General features: G+C 44.9%; 1 protein-coding gene across 1 annotated transcript in view; it reads right to left on the minus strand.

Annotated features, from left to right (window-relative positions):
* RASGEF1A (RasGEF domain family member 1A) overlaps positions 1-11768 on the minus strand; it is a 120493-nt gene extending 108725 nt beyond the window's left edge. The window contains exon 1 of the mRNA XM_027091856.1: positions 11304-11768. The gene's annotated coding sequence lies outside the window, so the exon portion shown is untranslated. The remainder of the gene's footprint in view (positions 1-11303) is intronic.
* Positions 11769-12764: the final 996 nt, after the last annotated feature.

Consider the following 12764-nt stretch of genomic DNA (forward strand, 5'->3'; position numbering starts at 1 on the left):
GTACTTTCACTACTCATGAATCCATGGTGTTACTTGTTTTTTAATTTATTAATTTTATTTATATATATTTTTATTTTGGGGTCTTTGTTGCTGTGCACGGGCTTTCTCTAGCTGTGGCAAGTGGGGGCTTCTCACTGTGGTAGCTTCTCTTGTTGTACAGCACAGGCTCTAGGCGCTCAGGCTTCAGTAGTTGTGGCACATGGGCTCAGTAGTTGTGGCTCGTGGGCTCTAGAGCGCAGGCTCAGTAGCTGTGGCTCACAGTCTTAGTTGCTCCACGGTATGTGGGATCTTCCCGGACCAGGGCTCGAACCCGTGTCCCTTGCATTGGCAGGCAGGCTCTTAACCACTGCACCACCAGGGAAGCCCCATAGTGTTACGTGAAAGTGCTTTTGGATTAGTTGTAAATGTATAGTAAAAATTCTAGTACAAAAAAAAAGTTAAAAAATAGTACAACAAATATGCTAAACAAGGAGAGAAAATGGAATCATAAAATGCTCAATTAAAACTACAATATACAATGAAGAAAAGACAGCCTCTTCAATAAGTGGTGCTGCGAAAAGTGGACAGCTACATGTAAAAGAATGAAATTAGAACACTTCCTAACACCATACACAAAAATAAACTCAAAATGGATTAAAGACCTAAATGTAAGGCCAGATAAAACTATAAAACTCTCAGAGGAAAACATAGGCAGAACACTTTATGACCTAAATCACAGCAAGATCCTTTTTGACCCACCTCCTAGAGAAATGGAAATAAAAACAAAAATAAACAAATGGGACCTAATTAAACTTAAAAGCTTTTGCACAGCAAAGGAAACCATAAACAAGACCAAAAGACAACCCTCAGAATGGGAGAAAATATTTGCAAATGAAACAACTGACAAAGGATTAATCTCTAAAATTTACAAGCAGCTCATGCAGCTCAATAACAAAAAAAACAAACAACCCAATCCAAAAATGGGCAGAAGACCTAAATAGACATTTCTCCAAAGAAGATATACAGACTGCCAACAAACACATGAAAGAATGCTCAACATCATTAATCATTAGAGAAATGCAAATCAAAACGACAATGAGATATCTCACACCAGTCAGAATGGCCATCATCAAAAAATCTAGAAACAATAAATGCTGGAGAGGGTGTGGAGAAAAGGGAACACTCTTGCACTGCTGGTGGGAATGTGAATTGGTACAGCCACTATGGAGAACAGTATGGAGGTTCCTTAAAAACTACAAATAGAACTACCATATGACCCAGCAATCCCACTACTGGGCATATACCCTGAGAAAACCAAAATTCAAAAAGAGTCATGTACCAAAATGTTCATTGCAGCTCTATTTACAATAGCCCGGAGATGGAAACAACCTAAGTGCCCATCATCGGATGAATGGATAAAGAAGATGTGGCACATATATACAATGGAATATTACTCAGCCATAAAAAGAAACGAAATTGAGCTATTTGTAATGAGGTGGATAGACCTAGAGTCTGTCATACAGAGTGAAGTAAGTCAGAAAGAAAAAGACAAATACCGTATGCTAACACATATATATGGAATTTAAGAAGAAAAAAAATGTCATGAAGAACCTAGGGGTAAGACAGGAATAAAGACACAGACTTACTGGAGAACGGACTTGAGGATATGGGGAGGGGGAAGGGTGAGCTGTGACAGAGCGAGAGAGAGTCATGGACATATACACACTAACAAACGTAAGGTAGATAGCTAGTGGGAAGCAGCCGCATGGCACAGGGATATCGGCTCGGTGCTTTGTGACCACCTGGAGGGGTGGGATAGGGAGGGTAGGAGGGTGGGAGACGCAAGAGGGAAGAGATATGGGAACATATGTATATGTATAACTGATTCACTTTGTTATGGGGCAGAAACTAACACACCATTGTAAAGCAATTATACCCCAATAAAGATGTTAGAAAAAAAAAACTACAATATACAATGAAGAAAAGACAGCCTCTTCAATAAGTGGTGTTGGGAAAAGTGGACAGCTACATGTAAAAGAATGAAATTAGAACACTTCCTAACACCATACACAAAAATAAACTCAAAATGGATTAAAGACCTAAATGTAAGGCCAGATAAAACTATAAAACTCTCAGAGGAAAACATAGGCAGAACACTTTATGACCTAAATCACAGCAAGATCCTTTTTGACCCACCTCCTAGAGATATGGAAATAAAAACAAAAATAAACAAATGGGACCTAATTAAACTTAAAAGCTTTTGCACAGCAAAGGAAACCATAAAAAGACGAAAAGACAACCCTCAGAATGGGAGAAAATATTTGCAAACGAAACAACTGAAAAAGGATTAATCTCCAAAATATACAAGCAGCTCATGCAGTTCAATATCAAAAAAAAAACCCAATCCAAAAATGGGCAAAAAGAGACATTTCTCCAAAGAAGATATACAGATTGCCAACAAACACATGAAAAGATGCTCAACATCACTAATCATTAGAGAAATGCAAATCAAAACTACAATGAGGGGAGGTTCCTTAAAAAACTAAAAATAGAACCAGCATACAACCCAGCAATCCCACTACTGAGCATATACACTGAGAAAACCATAATTCAAAAAGAGTCATGGGGGCTTCCCTGTTGGCGCGGTGGTTGAGAGTCCGCCTGCCGATGCAGGGAACACGGGTTCGTGCCCCGGTCCGGGAAGATACCACATGCCGTGGAGCGGCTAGGCCCGTGAGCCATGGTCGCTGAGCCTGCGCGTCTGGAGACTGTGCTCCGCAACGGAAGAGGCCACAACAGTGAGAGGCCTGCGTACCGCAAAAAAAAAAAGAGTCACGTACCACAATGTTCATTGCAGCTCTATTTACAATAGCCAGGACATGGAAGCAACCTAAGTGTCCCTCAACAGATGAATGGATAAAGATGTGGCACATAGGGGCTTCCCTGGTGGCGCAGTGGTTGAGAGTCCGCCTGCCGATGCAGGGCACACGGGTTCGTGCCCTGGTCCGGGAAGATCCCACATGCTGTGGAGCGGCTGGGCCCGTGAGCCATGGCTGCTGAGCCTGCATGTCCGGAACCTGTGCTCCGTAATGGGAGAGGACACAGCAGTGAGAGGCCTGCGTGCCGCCAAAAAAAAAAAAAAAAAAAAAAAAGATGTGGCACATATATACAATGGAATATTACTCAACCATAAAAAGAAACGAAATTGAGTTATTTGTAGTGAGGTGAATGGATCTAGAGTCTGTCATACAGAGTGAAGTAAGTCCAAAAGAGAAAAACAAATACTATATGCTAACACATATATATGGAACCTAAAAAAAAAAATCATTCTCATGAACCTAGGGGCAGGACAGGAATAAAGATGCAGACGTAGAGAATGGACTTGAGGACATGGGAGGGGAAGGGTAAGCTGGGACGAAGTGAGAGAGTAGCATTGACATATATACACTACCAAATGTAACATAGATAGCTAGTGGGAAGCAGCTGCATGGCACAGGGAGATCAGCTCAGTGCTTTGCGACCAACTAGAGGGGTGGGATGGGCGGGGTGGGAGGGAGATGCAAGAGGGAGCGAATATGGGGATATGGGGATATATGTATGCATATAGCTGATTCAGTTTGTTATACAGCAGAAAGTAACACAACACTGTAAAGCAATTATACTCCAATAAAGATGTTTTAAAAAAAAAGATACATGCACCTCAATGTTCACAGCAGCATTATTTACAATTGTCAAGCCATGGAAACAACCTAAGTGTCCATCAACAGATAAATGAAGTTGTGGTGTATATATATATACATATACAAACATACATACATACACACAATTGAATATTACTGAGGCATAAAAAAGGATGAAATTTTGCCATTTGCAGCAACATGTATGGACTTTGAGGCCTTTATGCTAAGTGAAATAAGTCACACAGAGGAAGACAAATACTGTAGGATATCACTTATCTGTGGAATCTAAAAAATACATCAAACTAGTGAAGATAACAAAAAAGAAACAGACTCACAGATATAGAGAACGAACTAGTGGTTACCAGTGGGGAGAGGGGAGGGGGGAGGGGCAATATAGGGATGGGGGAGTGGGAGGTATAAACTATTGGGTATAAGATAGTCTTAAGGATGTATTGTACAACATGGGGAATATAGCCAATATTTGCAATAACTGTAAATAGAATGTAACCTTTTAAAAGTGTATAAAAATAAAAAATTTAAAACCTTTAAAAAAACTACAAAAGGCAGAAGAAAGTGTAAAAAGACAAAAATAGAAACAGAAAACAAGAGCAACAAATAGAAAAGAGTAACAATATGGTAGATATTAATCCAATTATATCAATAATCACTTTAAATGTCAATTATCTAAATATACCAATTTAAAAATAGAGATTGTCAGTGTGGATCAAAAAACAAGACCCCAACTATATGTTGTCTACATAAACCCACTTTAAATAGAGACCTATATAGATTAAAAGGAATAGGATGAAGAAAGATATTCTGTGCTAAACACTTGTCAAAAGAAAGTAGGGTAGCTGTATTAATTTCAGACAGAACCAACTTCAGAGCAAGGAAAATTATCAGTGATAAAGAGGAGGATTACATGATGATAAAGGGGTCAGTTCTCCAGGAACACATAATAAACATGAACATGTATGGACCTAACAACAGAGCATCAAAGTACATGACACAAAAATTGATAAAACTGTAAGGAGAAATAGATGAATCCACTATTATAGTTGGAGACATAAACTCTCCTCTGTCAGAAATGGACAAACACAGCAGACAGAAAATCAGTAAGGATATAGCAAACTCAACAGCACCATAGATCAACTGGGTATAATTGACATCTATCAACTACTTCATTCAACAGCAAAATATACATTCTTAAACTCACGTGGCACATTTACCAAGATAGACCACATTCTGGGCCATAAAACACATATTAACAAATTTTTAAAAATATAAAATACAATATCTGCTCTCAGATCACAATGGAATTAAACTAGAAATAAATAATAGAAAAATAGCTAGGAAATCCCAAAATACTTGGAGATTAAACAACACACTTCTAAGTGAGATATGGTTCAAAGAAGAAATCTCAAAATAAATTAAGAAGTATTTTTAAGTAAATGAAATGAAAATACAACTTATCAAAATTTGTGGAATGCAACAAAAGCAATGCTTGAAAGGAATGTTATAGCATTGAATACCTATATTTGAAAAGAAGAAAGACCTAAAACTAACCATCTAAGCTTCCCCCTTGGGAAACTAGAAAAAGAAGCACAAGTTAAATCCAAAGTAAGCAGAAGAAAAGTAATTTAAACATTAGAACAGGGGCGTCCCTGGAGGCGCAGTGGTTGAGAGTCCGCCTGCCGATGCAGGGGACACGGGTTCGTGCCCAGGTCCGGGAAGATCCCACGTGCCGTGGAGCGGCTGGGCCCGTGAGCCATGGCCGCTGAGTCTGCGCGTCCGGAGCCTGTGCTCCGCAACGGGAGAGGCCACAACAGTTAGAGGCCCGCGTACTGCAAGAAAAAAAAAAAAAAAAAGAATCTGCCTGCCAATGCAGGGGACACGGGTTCAATCCCTGGTCCGAGAAGATCCCACATGCCACGGAGCAACTAAGCCCGTGCGCCACAACTACTGAGCCTGCGCTCTAGAGCCCACAAGCCACAACTACTGAGCCTGCGTGCCACAACTACTGAAGCCCGCACGCCTAGAGCCCAGGATCCACAACAAGAGAAGCCACCGCAATGAGAAGCCTGCACACTGCAACAAACAGTAGCCCCCGCTCACTGCAACTAGAGAAAGCCTGTGTGCAGCAATGAAGACCCAATGCAGCCAAAAATAATAAATAAAAATAAATTTATAGAAAATGAAGATTATGAACAACTCTATACCCACAAATTTGATAACCTAGATGAAATGGACCAATTCCTTGAAAGACAATCTGCCAAAAGTCACTTGAGAAGAAATAGACAATCTGAATAGGCCCACATCTATTAAAGAAATTGAAACAATAATTTATAACCTAACAAAACAGAAAACACCAGGCCCATATGGGTTCACTGATGAGTTCTACCAAACACTTAAGAAAGTATACCAATTTTCTACAATGTCTTCCAGAAGACAGAAGTAGAGGAATGGCTTCCTAAATCATTCTATAAGACTAGTATTACCCTAAAAGCAGGACCAGACAAAGACAGTACAAGCAAAGATTCAACTACTTAAGAAAATATAGTCTACATGTATTTGTAGCTGGGTGCATGGAAGCTACAACAGGTGCAAAATTCTGAAAGTAGGAAACATGTGGGGGAACTACTGTCCATCCTCTGCAGTGGGAGTTCCTGCTCTGCCCTAGCATGTGGCCTTTACCAGACATGACCAAAATCCACCTGACATTTGGTCAAGGCAGGCGCCAGAGTCAGCCTGCATATTAGCTATTAGTAAAGCTGGACTTCTCTGTTTTAAATAAATAGATATAAATGAATCATCTTGCTCATCTAACACTGGAACCAATTCAGGAAGTAATATTTACCTACTAAGTACCATCCCTTTGCTGAGTCTATAATATAGATTATTGTATTTAATTCTCACAGCTCTATGAAGTTGATCCTAAGATAACCCTCATTGGTGGAAGAAAATGAAGCAGAGATAACGAAGTCACTTTCCCAAGGTCACTCAGCTATTGATGAAAATCCAGATATCTCTGACTCTGATCAGAGAGATTGCTTTAACCATATTTGTAATGGCAACTACAGCTGGGGCAATATCCCCATTCTTTGCTTAGTGCAGTCATTCTTTTTATTGGACACAAATCAAGTGCAACCTTATGCTACACCTTTGCTATGATCCAAGGTTCTAGTCCCGGCTCAGGGGGAGGATGAAATCTATATGTGTCCTCAGCTGCCCTTGCCTCTAATCCCTGGATATCCATGGGTGATGTTCCTGGTTCTCTACCAGGGGTTGCTTTGGTCCTTATTTCTATCTGGTCTTGTCCCATTTTTTCCTGGAATATCTTGAACATCTGAATTTATGATTTGGCAATGCCACACTTCTCCACCTTTTAGCATTTACACATGCTTTTCCTATTTCTATAGTCTGTTGATGGTCATTTCAATGGAAATTTGGAAAGAAGTTAGAGTTGCATACAAATGTAGCCATCCTATCTGGAAGTCTATTCTATCAAGTACAAAAGCTAAACATTTTTCTTGCCTCTAGAGCATGATTATGGGCAAGTTCTCTGAACTGAGACATTCTTTCTCTCTCTCATCTGGGCTAAGAGCTCATACCTTAAGATATTCCACAGTACATACAAATGAGCAGGGCCAGGAGAAGCTGGAAGGTAGAGGGAGGGTGGGTCCTTCAGATGACCCTATGCTGAAATTTTCTGTTCACCCCACCTGGACCCATTCAAAGGCCACTGTTTACAAGGCTCTATTTAGAGTCATGGTTTTCAGTATGAATTCTGTGGGTCCCTGGTGAGTGGGAAAGAAGCTGAGTATGAGACCCCAGAACCCCCTATTCCCACTTCATTCAAGCAGCTCTGCATGTATCTATGCTAGAAACTTGGTCTGAGTCCTTGTCAGACATTTATGGATGATGTAAGTAGACTGAGCCAGGTGTATCTTTGTGAGAGGGCATGGGGGCTTCTGAGGTTCAGTCCTCATCCTGAGCCAGGAAGTCCTGTGGCAGAACCAGAAGGACCCTGCCCCCGGCAATGGTGGGGAGTCCAGTCCCATCTGTACCCAAGGCTGGGATTCAATTTGTCCCCTTAAAGATGTCCAATTTCTCTCATTTCACAAAAGAATGGGGACTTTTTGTAACTACGTGAAAAGGGAAAGCCTACAACATCAAATAAACACATATTTAGGACGATGGCCAAGACTGGTATCTCTCTGCCCTGGAGAGCTTCTGCCTCTGATGGGGAAGTACGTCCACTGCAGCTGCTTCTGCTCTAGACACTGTGACCTGTTGGTCCCTGCTCTACAAGCAGCAGGCTGTGCGTGCCGTGCTACTCCTGAGGCTAAACGGAGCCTCAGCACCTTTTGAGTCTGAGAAGCCAGGAGGTGTTAGGCTTCAGGTAGCATGAAGCCTTGGAAACTTGCAACTCTGAAGCCAAATGCAGCTTTATACAAATATTTAAAAGCCCGGACTTCCCTGGTGGTGCAGTGGTTAAGAATCTGCCTGCCAACGCAGGGGACACGGTTCGAGCCCTGGTCCGGGAAGATCCCACATACTGCGGAGCAACTAGGCCCGTGAGCCACAACTACTGAACCTGCATGCCTAGAGCCCGTGCTCCGCAACAAGAGAAGCCACCGCAAGCACAAGCCTGCGCGCCGCTACGAAGAGTAGCCCCCACTCGCCACAACTAGAGAAAGCCCACGCGCAACAACGAAGACCCAACACAGCCAAAAATAAATAAACAAATATATTTATTTATTTATTTAAAAAAAAATTAAAAGCCCACTCGCTGTGGTAGAGATCCTTGGCATCTGGCCATAAGGAGGTGTGCTGTTGATCAGCACAAAGGACAGCGCCTGAATCGGCGCTTAATAGAATTACTGGATGTCAAGTCTGGGAAAGAAGGGCCTCCTTACAGATACCGGGAAGGGTCAGACTGAGGGTAGGGGTGTGCTCAGGTGCCCTGCAAATGCCACAAGCAATTGACATCCCCCTTCTTGCCATCACAGCCAGAGGCATCTAGTTACACCTTCTAAAGTAGGGGGCACTGACTCACTTAGGAGCTGGGAGGCCACACATTTGGCACAAGTGGATGCCACGAGAAGACTGGGGGCTGGACAGCTTCCCTGGAGAGAGATACGCGATGCGTCCCCCAAAAGGGCAAGCTCTGCCTGACCAACAGACTGGCCTCGTGGCTCCCTCCTGGCTCAGAGCACACTTTCTCTCTAGTTCGTGTGCTCATGCTGTTGACCTGCGATGCTGAGCTCCACCGCAAGCTGGAGGCCTCAATGGGATGAGGCTGCCCCATGTTCCTGATGCAGGTTCCAACGTGGCTTCTGGGTCGGGGCAGAGCTCCATTCCCAGATCACTGAGTGGTACGACACTGTTCCTTCTTTGCCTTCCGAGGAGCTACCTTCTACTGACCACTTCCTATGTCCTGCAAACACTAATCTCTTTACCTATGTCCTCTCCTCTGATCATCACAGCAACGCTGTGGGTGGGTATTGCTGCTTCTCCCATTCTGCAGACAAGAAACTGAGACTCAGAGAGGCTAAATCATGGCCAGTAACTGTAGCCAGGACTGTCACTCAGATCTGCCTCCAACCGGTGTCCCTGTAGTGTATGACTCCAAGGGCAGAGGACTCCTGGGGCAAGGATGCTGGGGTAAAGGACACACCACAGCCAAGCCCCATAACCTTCCTTCTCTAGGTCAGAGGCCATTTAGATTTGGGGGTCAGACAACACATGGCATTGCTCTGTGCTGGGCTTACAAGGTCTCTGCTTCTGAAGTCAAGAGTCCAACAGGAAGGCCAGCCTTAATGCACAAATAGTCATACAGTGTTAACCTCCCAGCCTCCCCTATTTGCCTGTTCGATGAGAGACATGACAATCACGTCTCTCTCACACACTGCCCAGGAAGAAATTGGACTAAAAGGTGTCTGGTCCAGGGTACAGGTTCAGTAGACATGGCTTCCTTCTGAGCTGCATGTGGGGGACCTGTGAACTGAGCCTCTTCCTCTGAGTCACCGGCAGCAGGTCTCCTGCCAGGGGTCGTGAAGGTTGACCAGTCCCTGCATCGTGGTGGATCTGCTGTCCTGGGGGTGGGGGCTGGGATCTTCCCCCAGACCACTTCCTGGTCACTTTCCTTTCCTTCACTCTTATGCTGCTGAAGGTCAGCATGGGGCCCTCCCTGGCCACATGATTCTCTTCTTTGGAAGCCCAAGGTGCTTCTCAGAAAGGAGATTGCTTGAACCCACAAAGCATGGGAGTTTGGAGGGAGGGGCTGTGTCCCAAACTGACAGGTGAGGGAAGCCACTAGGTGCACCTGCACTAGACATGGAGAAAGCTGTGGCCCCAGAGGGCTTGAGGGTGGTCACGGCTGATTTCTGTTCCAGCTCTGCCACGTACTGGCTGTTTGGACTTGGTACCCGCAAGCAGCAGTTTCTACATCAGTCAAGTGAGTAAACTGAAGCTCCCTCTCCAGATAAAAGAAGAGGTAACATGTGGAAGACACCAGAACAGTTCGCCAGAGTGGCACTGATCAACAGAGGTTGACAGTGCGCGCGCGCACGCGCACACACACACACACACACACACACACACCTCCCAAAGCCTGCTTAACTAGTCCATCAGAGCAAGCTCTCCAAGACTGGGTTTTGAATAATGAAAACATTTTGAGAGTGATAAATGCCTGCAGGCCATCAGTATTTCTCAGGAAGTGTAGTTGGTGCCCTGCCCCAATGGTGTGTTGGGTGCCCCCTGGGAGAGTGTGTGGCTGGTCCCTGAAGAGGAAAGACATGGAGCCTGTGGGCCGCACCTCTACTTCCCTCACCTCACAGCCTCCTGACCTGGCACCAGTCAGGACACTGGTGGTCTGTGGATGCCCCTTCCTCTTCCCCCTTCCCCCTTCCCCACTCCGCTCTCCACTAGAAAACAGAGAGCCACACACGGAAGTGTCGTGTTCTGCTAATTGAGGGAGAGAGAGTTGAGTACTCTTGTCTTTCAAGGTTGATGTGTTTGTCAAAATCCAGCTTCTGCCCCTCCTCACAGATTAAATGACTCATTTCTCATTTGGATAAAAAGCTCTAATTTAGATAAAAAGTTCCTACATGGGTGTTTCTGTGAACAATATTTGTCTTTAATCTAAACAGATCATAACCGGTTAGAAAATTTTCTCCACTCTTCTGATTTATCTGCTTTTACATGCCAGCTTCAAGGAAGCAGACAATGGGCTCCGGGTTGGGGGGCCCATAAGCTAAAGGAGAGAAGCAGAGGGGGGATGCGTGAAAGAGGAAACAGGGTTTTCAAAGCGCCAGGGCTTGATCATGTTTCTGCACCCCCAAAGCACTGAGCATGTCCATCACATGGCAGGCTGAATGAATGAATGAGTGAATGAATGGATGGAGAAAACAGGCGCAGAAGTGGGAAATTCAGGAAAGAACTTGTGTTTTCTTAGCTGGGTAAGATGACCACTCAGGTCCCCTAATGCTCACATCCCACAGGGAAAACAGGCAGCTGTCTTACAGAGGATGAGACTGAGCTGAGGGGCTGGGGGACTTGCTCCGAGAAAATGGGAGGGACTGGGCACAGCCCAGACCCCCCAGCAACAGGCCCACCCCTGCCCCTCACACAGCCGCTTACCTGGGCTTGAGTTGCTCACAGCCAGACCCCAGCCATTCTTCCAGGTTGGACCAGTGGGGCCTCCTCTGGTGACCTCAGGACTGGACCCACAGCTGTCCCTGTAGGGGTGGCCCACGAACCCCTGCCCAGCAGATGAGGGCTGAGAGATGAGGTATTCTGGGAGATGCCCTGGGCCTCATTCCAGGGCAGCAGGGTCTGCGCTCCATGGACTCACTGCAGCGGGTCCCTGGTCCTGATTTTCACACCGCGACCAGCCCTCCTCAGTCAGAGCAGTGGGGCAGCTTCAGCCTTGCCTCCTATGCTCGGGGGCCGTTGTGACTGGCGTTGAATTGACCACCCCAGCTCTGCATGCAGCACAGCTGATGGCTGGTAAAAACAAAACAAAACACAGAAAACCAAAACTGAGGCAGAGAAAACAGAAAGGGAGACAGACAGATGGAGGAAGAGGTGATTCCTTGAGAAAGAGAGGGAAAGGGACAGGAAAAGATAAAGAATAAACAGAGATAGGGGACTTCCCTGGCGGTCCAGTGGTTGGGACCCTGCCCTTCCATTGCAGGGGGCACAGGTTCGATCCCTGGTTGGGGAACTAAGATCCCGCATGCCTCACAGTGCGGCTGAAAAAAAAAAAAGAATAAACAGTTATAAACATGGGGAAAGAAAGAATAAAACTGACTCCTGAAGAGGACAGCGTGTGCCCATGTGTGTGAGCATGTGTGCGTGCACGTGTGGTGTGTGTGCATGTCTGCTGGCGCACACACACGAGCCAGGTGTAGGGGGCATGTGTGGGAATAGTGCACTTTCACAGATGCAGCCCTAAGCCTTGCCACTGCGTGGGAGCATCAGTCCAATGGCCGCCATCATGGGCTTGGGCATCCGTCACGTGGGCACTGCCAGTAAGGAAGTGAAGCTTGTTGAAATCTCTAGAAATTTTGAGGGGTTGGAGCCAGGGTGGGATGGTGCTTGGCCTTTCCTGCTCCCCTGAGTTCCCACAGACTCCAGCCACCCACCTGTCAGGGTCTGGGGGCTACAGACAAGCCAGTGTGGTGCAGGCACATTCCAAACTTGCTTGCAGTGAGGCAATGAGGACAGTCTTGGACATTTAAATGCACTTTAATGCACAGGTGCTGTCTGTAATTTGCCCCATGTTCATTTCCATGTTGACATTTTGAGAAAGGAATAGTATACCAATTTTACAGATGAGAGGATGAAACCTATGAGGTCAGTCTTTTAGTCCCTTGTGGCCACAAATTTATGGAATAAAAAAATATCTCTGTTAAAAAACCACATCAGTGGATGGACCTAGAGACCGTCATACCGAATGAAGTAAGTCAGACAGAGAAATATCATACGATATCACTTATATGTGGAATCTAAAAAAAGGCTACAAATGAACTTATCTACAAAACAGAAACAGAGTTACAGAGGTAGAAAATAAACCTATGGTTATGGGGGGTGGTAAGG

This window comes from Aethalodelphis obliquidens, unplaced genomic scaffold (assembly GCF_003676395.1).
Source record: "Aethalodelphis obliquidens isolate GAN/ISIS:26980383/991018 unplaced genomic scaffold, ASM367639v1 scaffold73, whole genome shotgun sequence".
Lineage (NCBI taxonomy): Eukaryota > Metazoa > Chordata > Mammalia > Artiodactyla > Delphinidae > Aethalodelphis > Aethalodelphis obliquidens.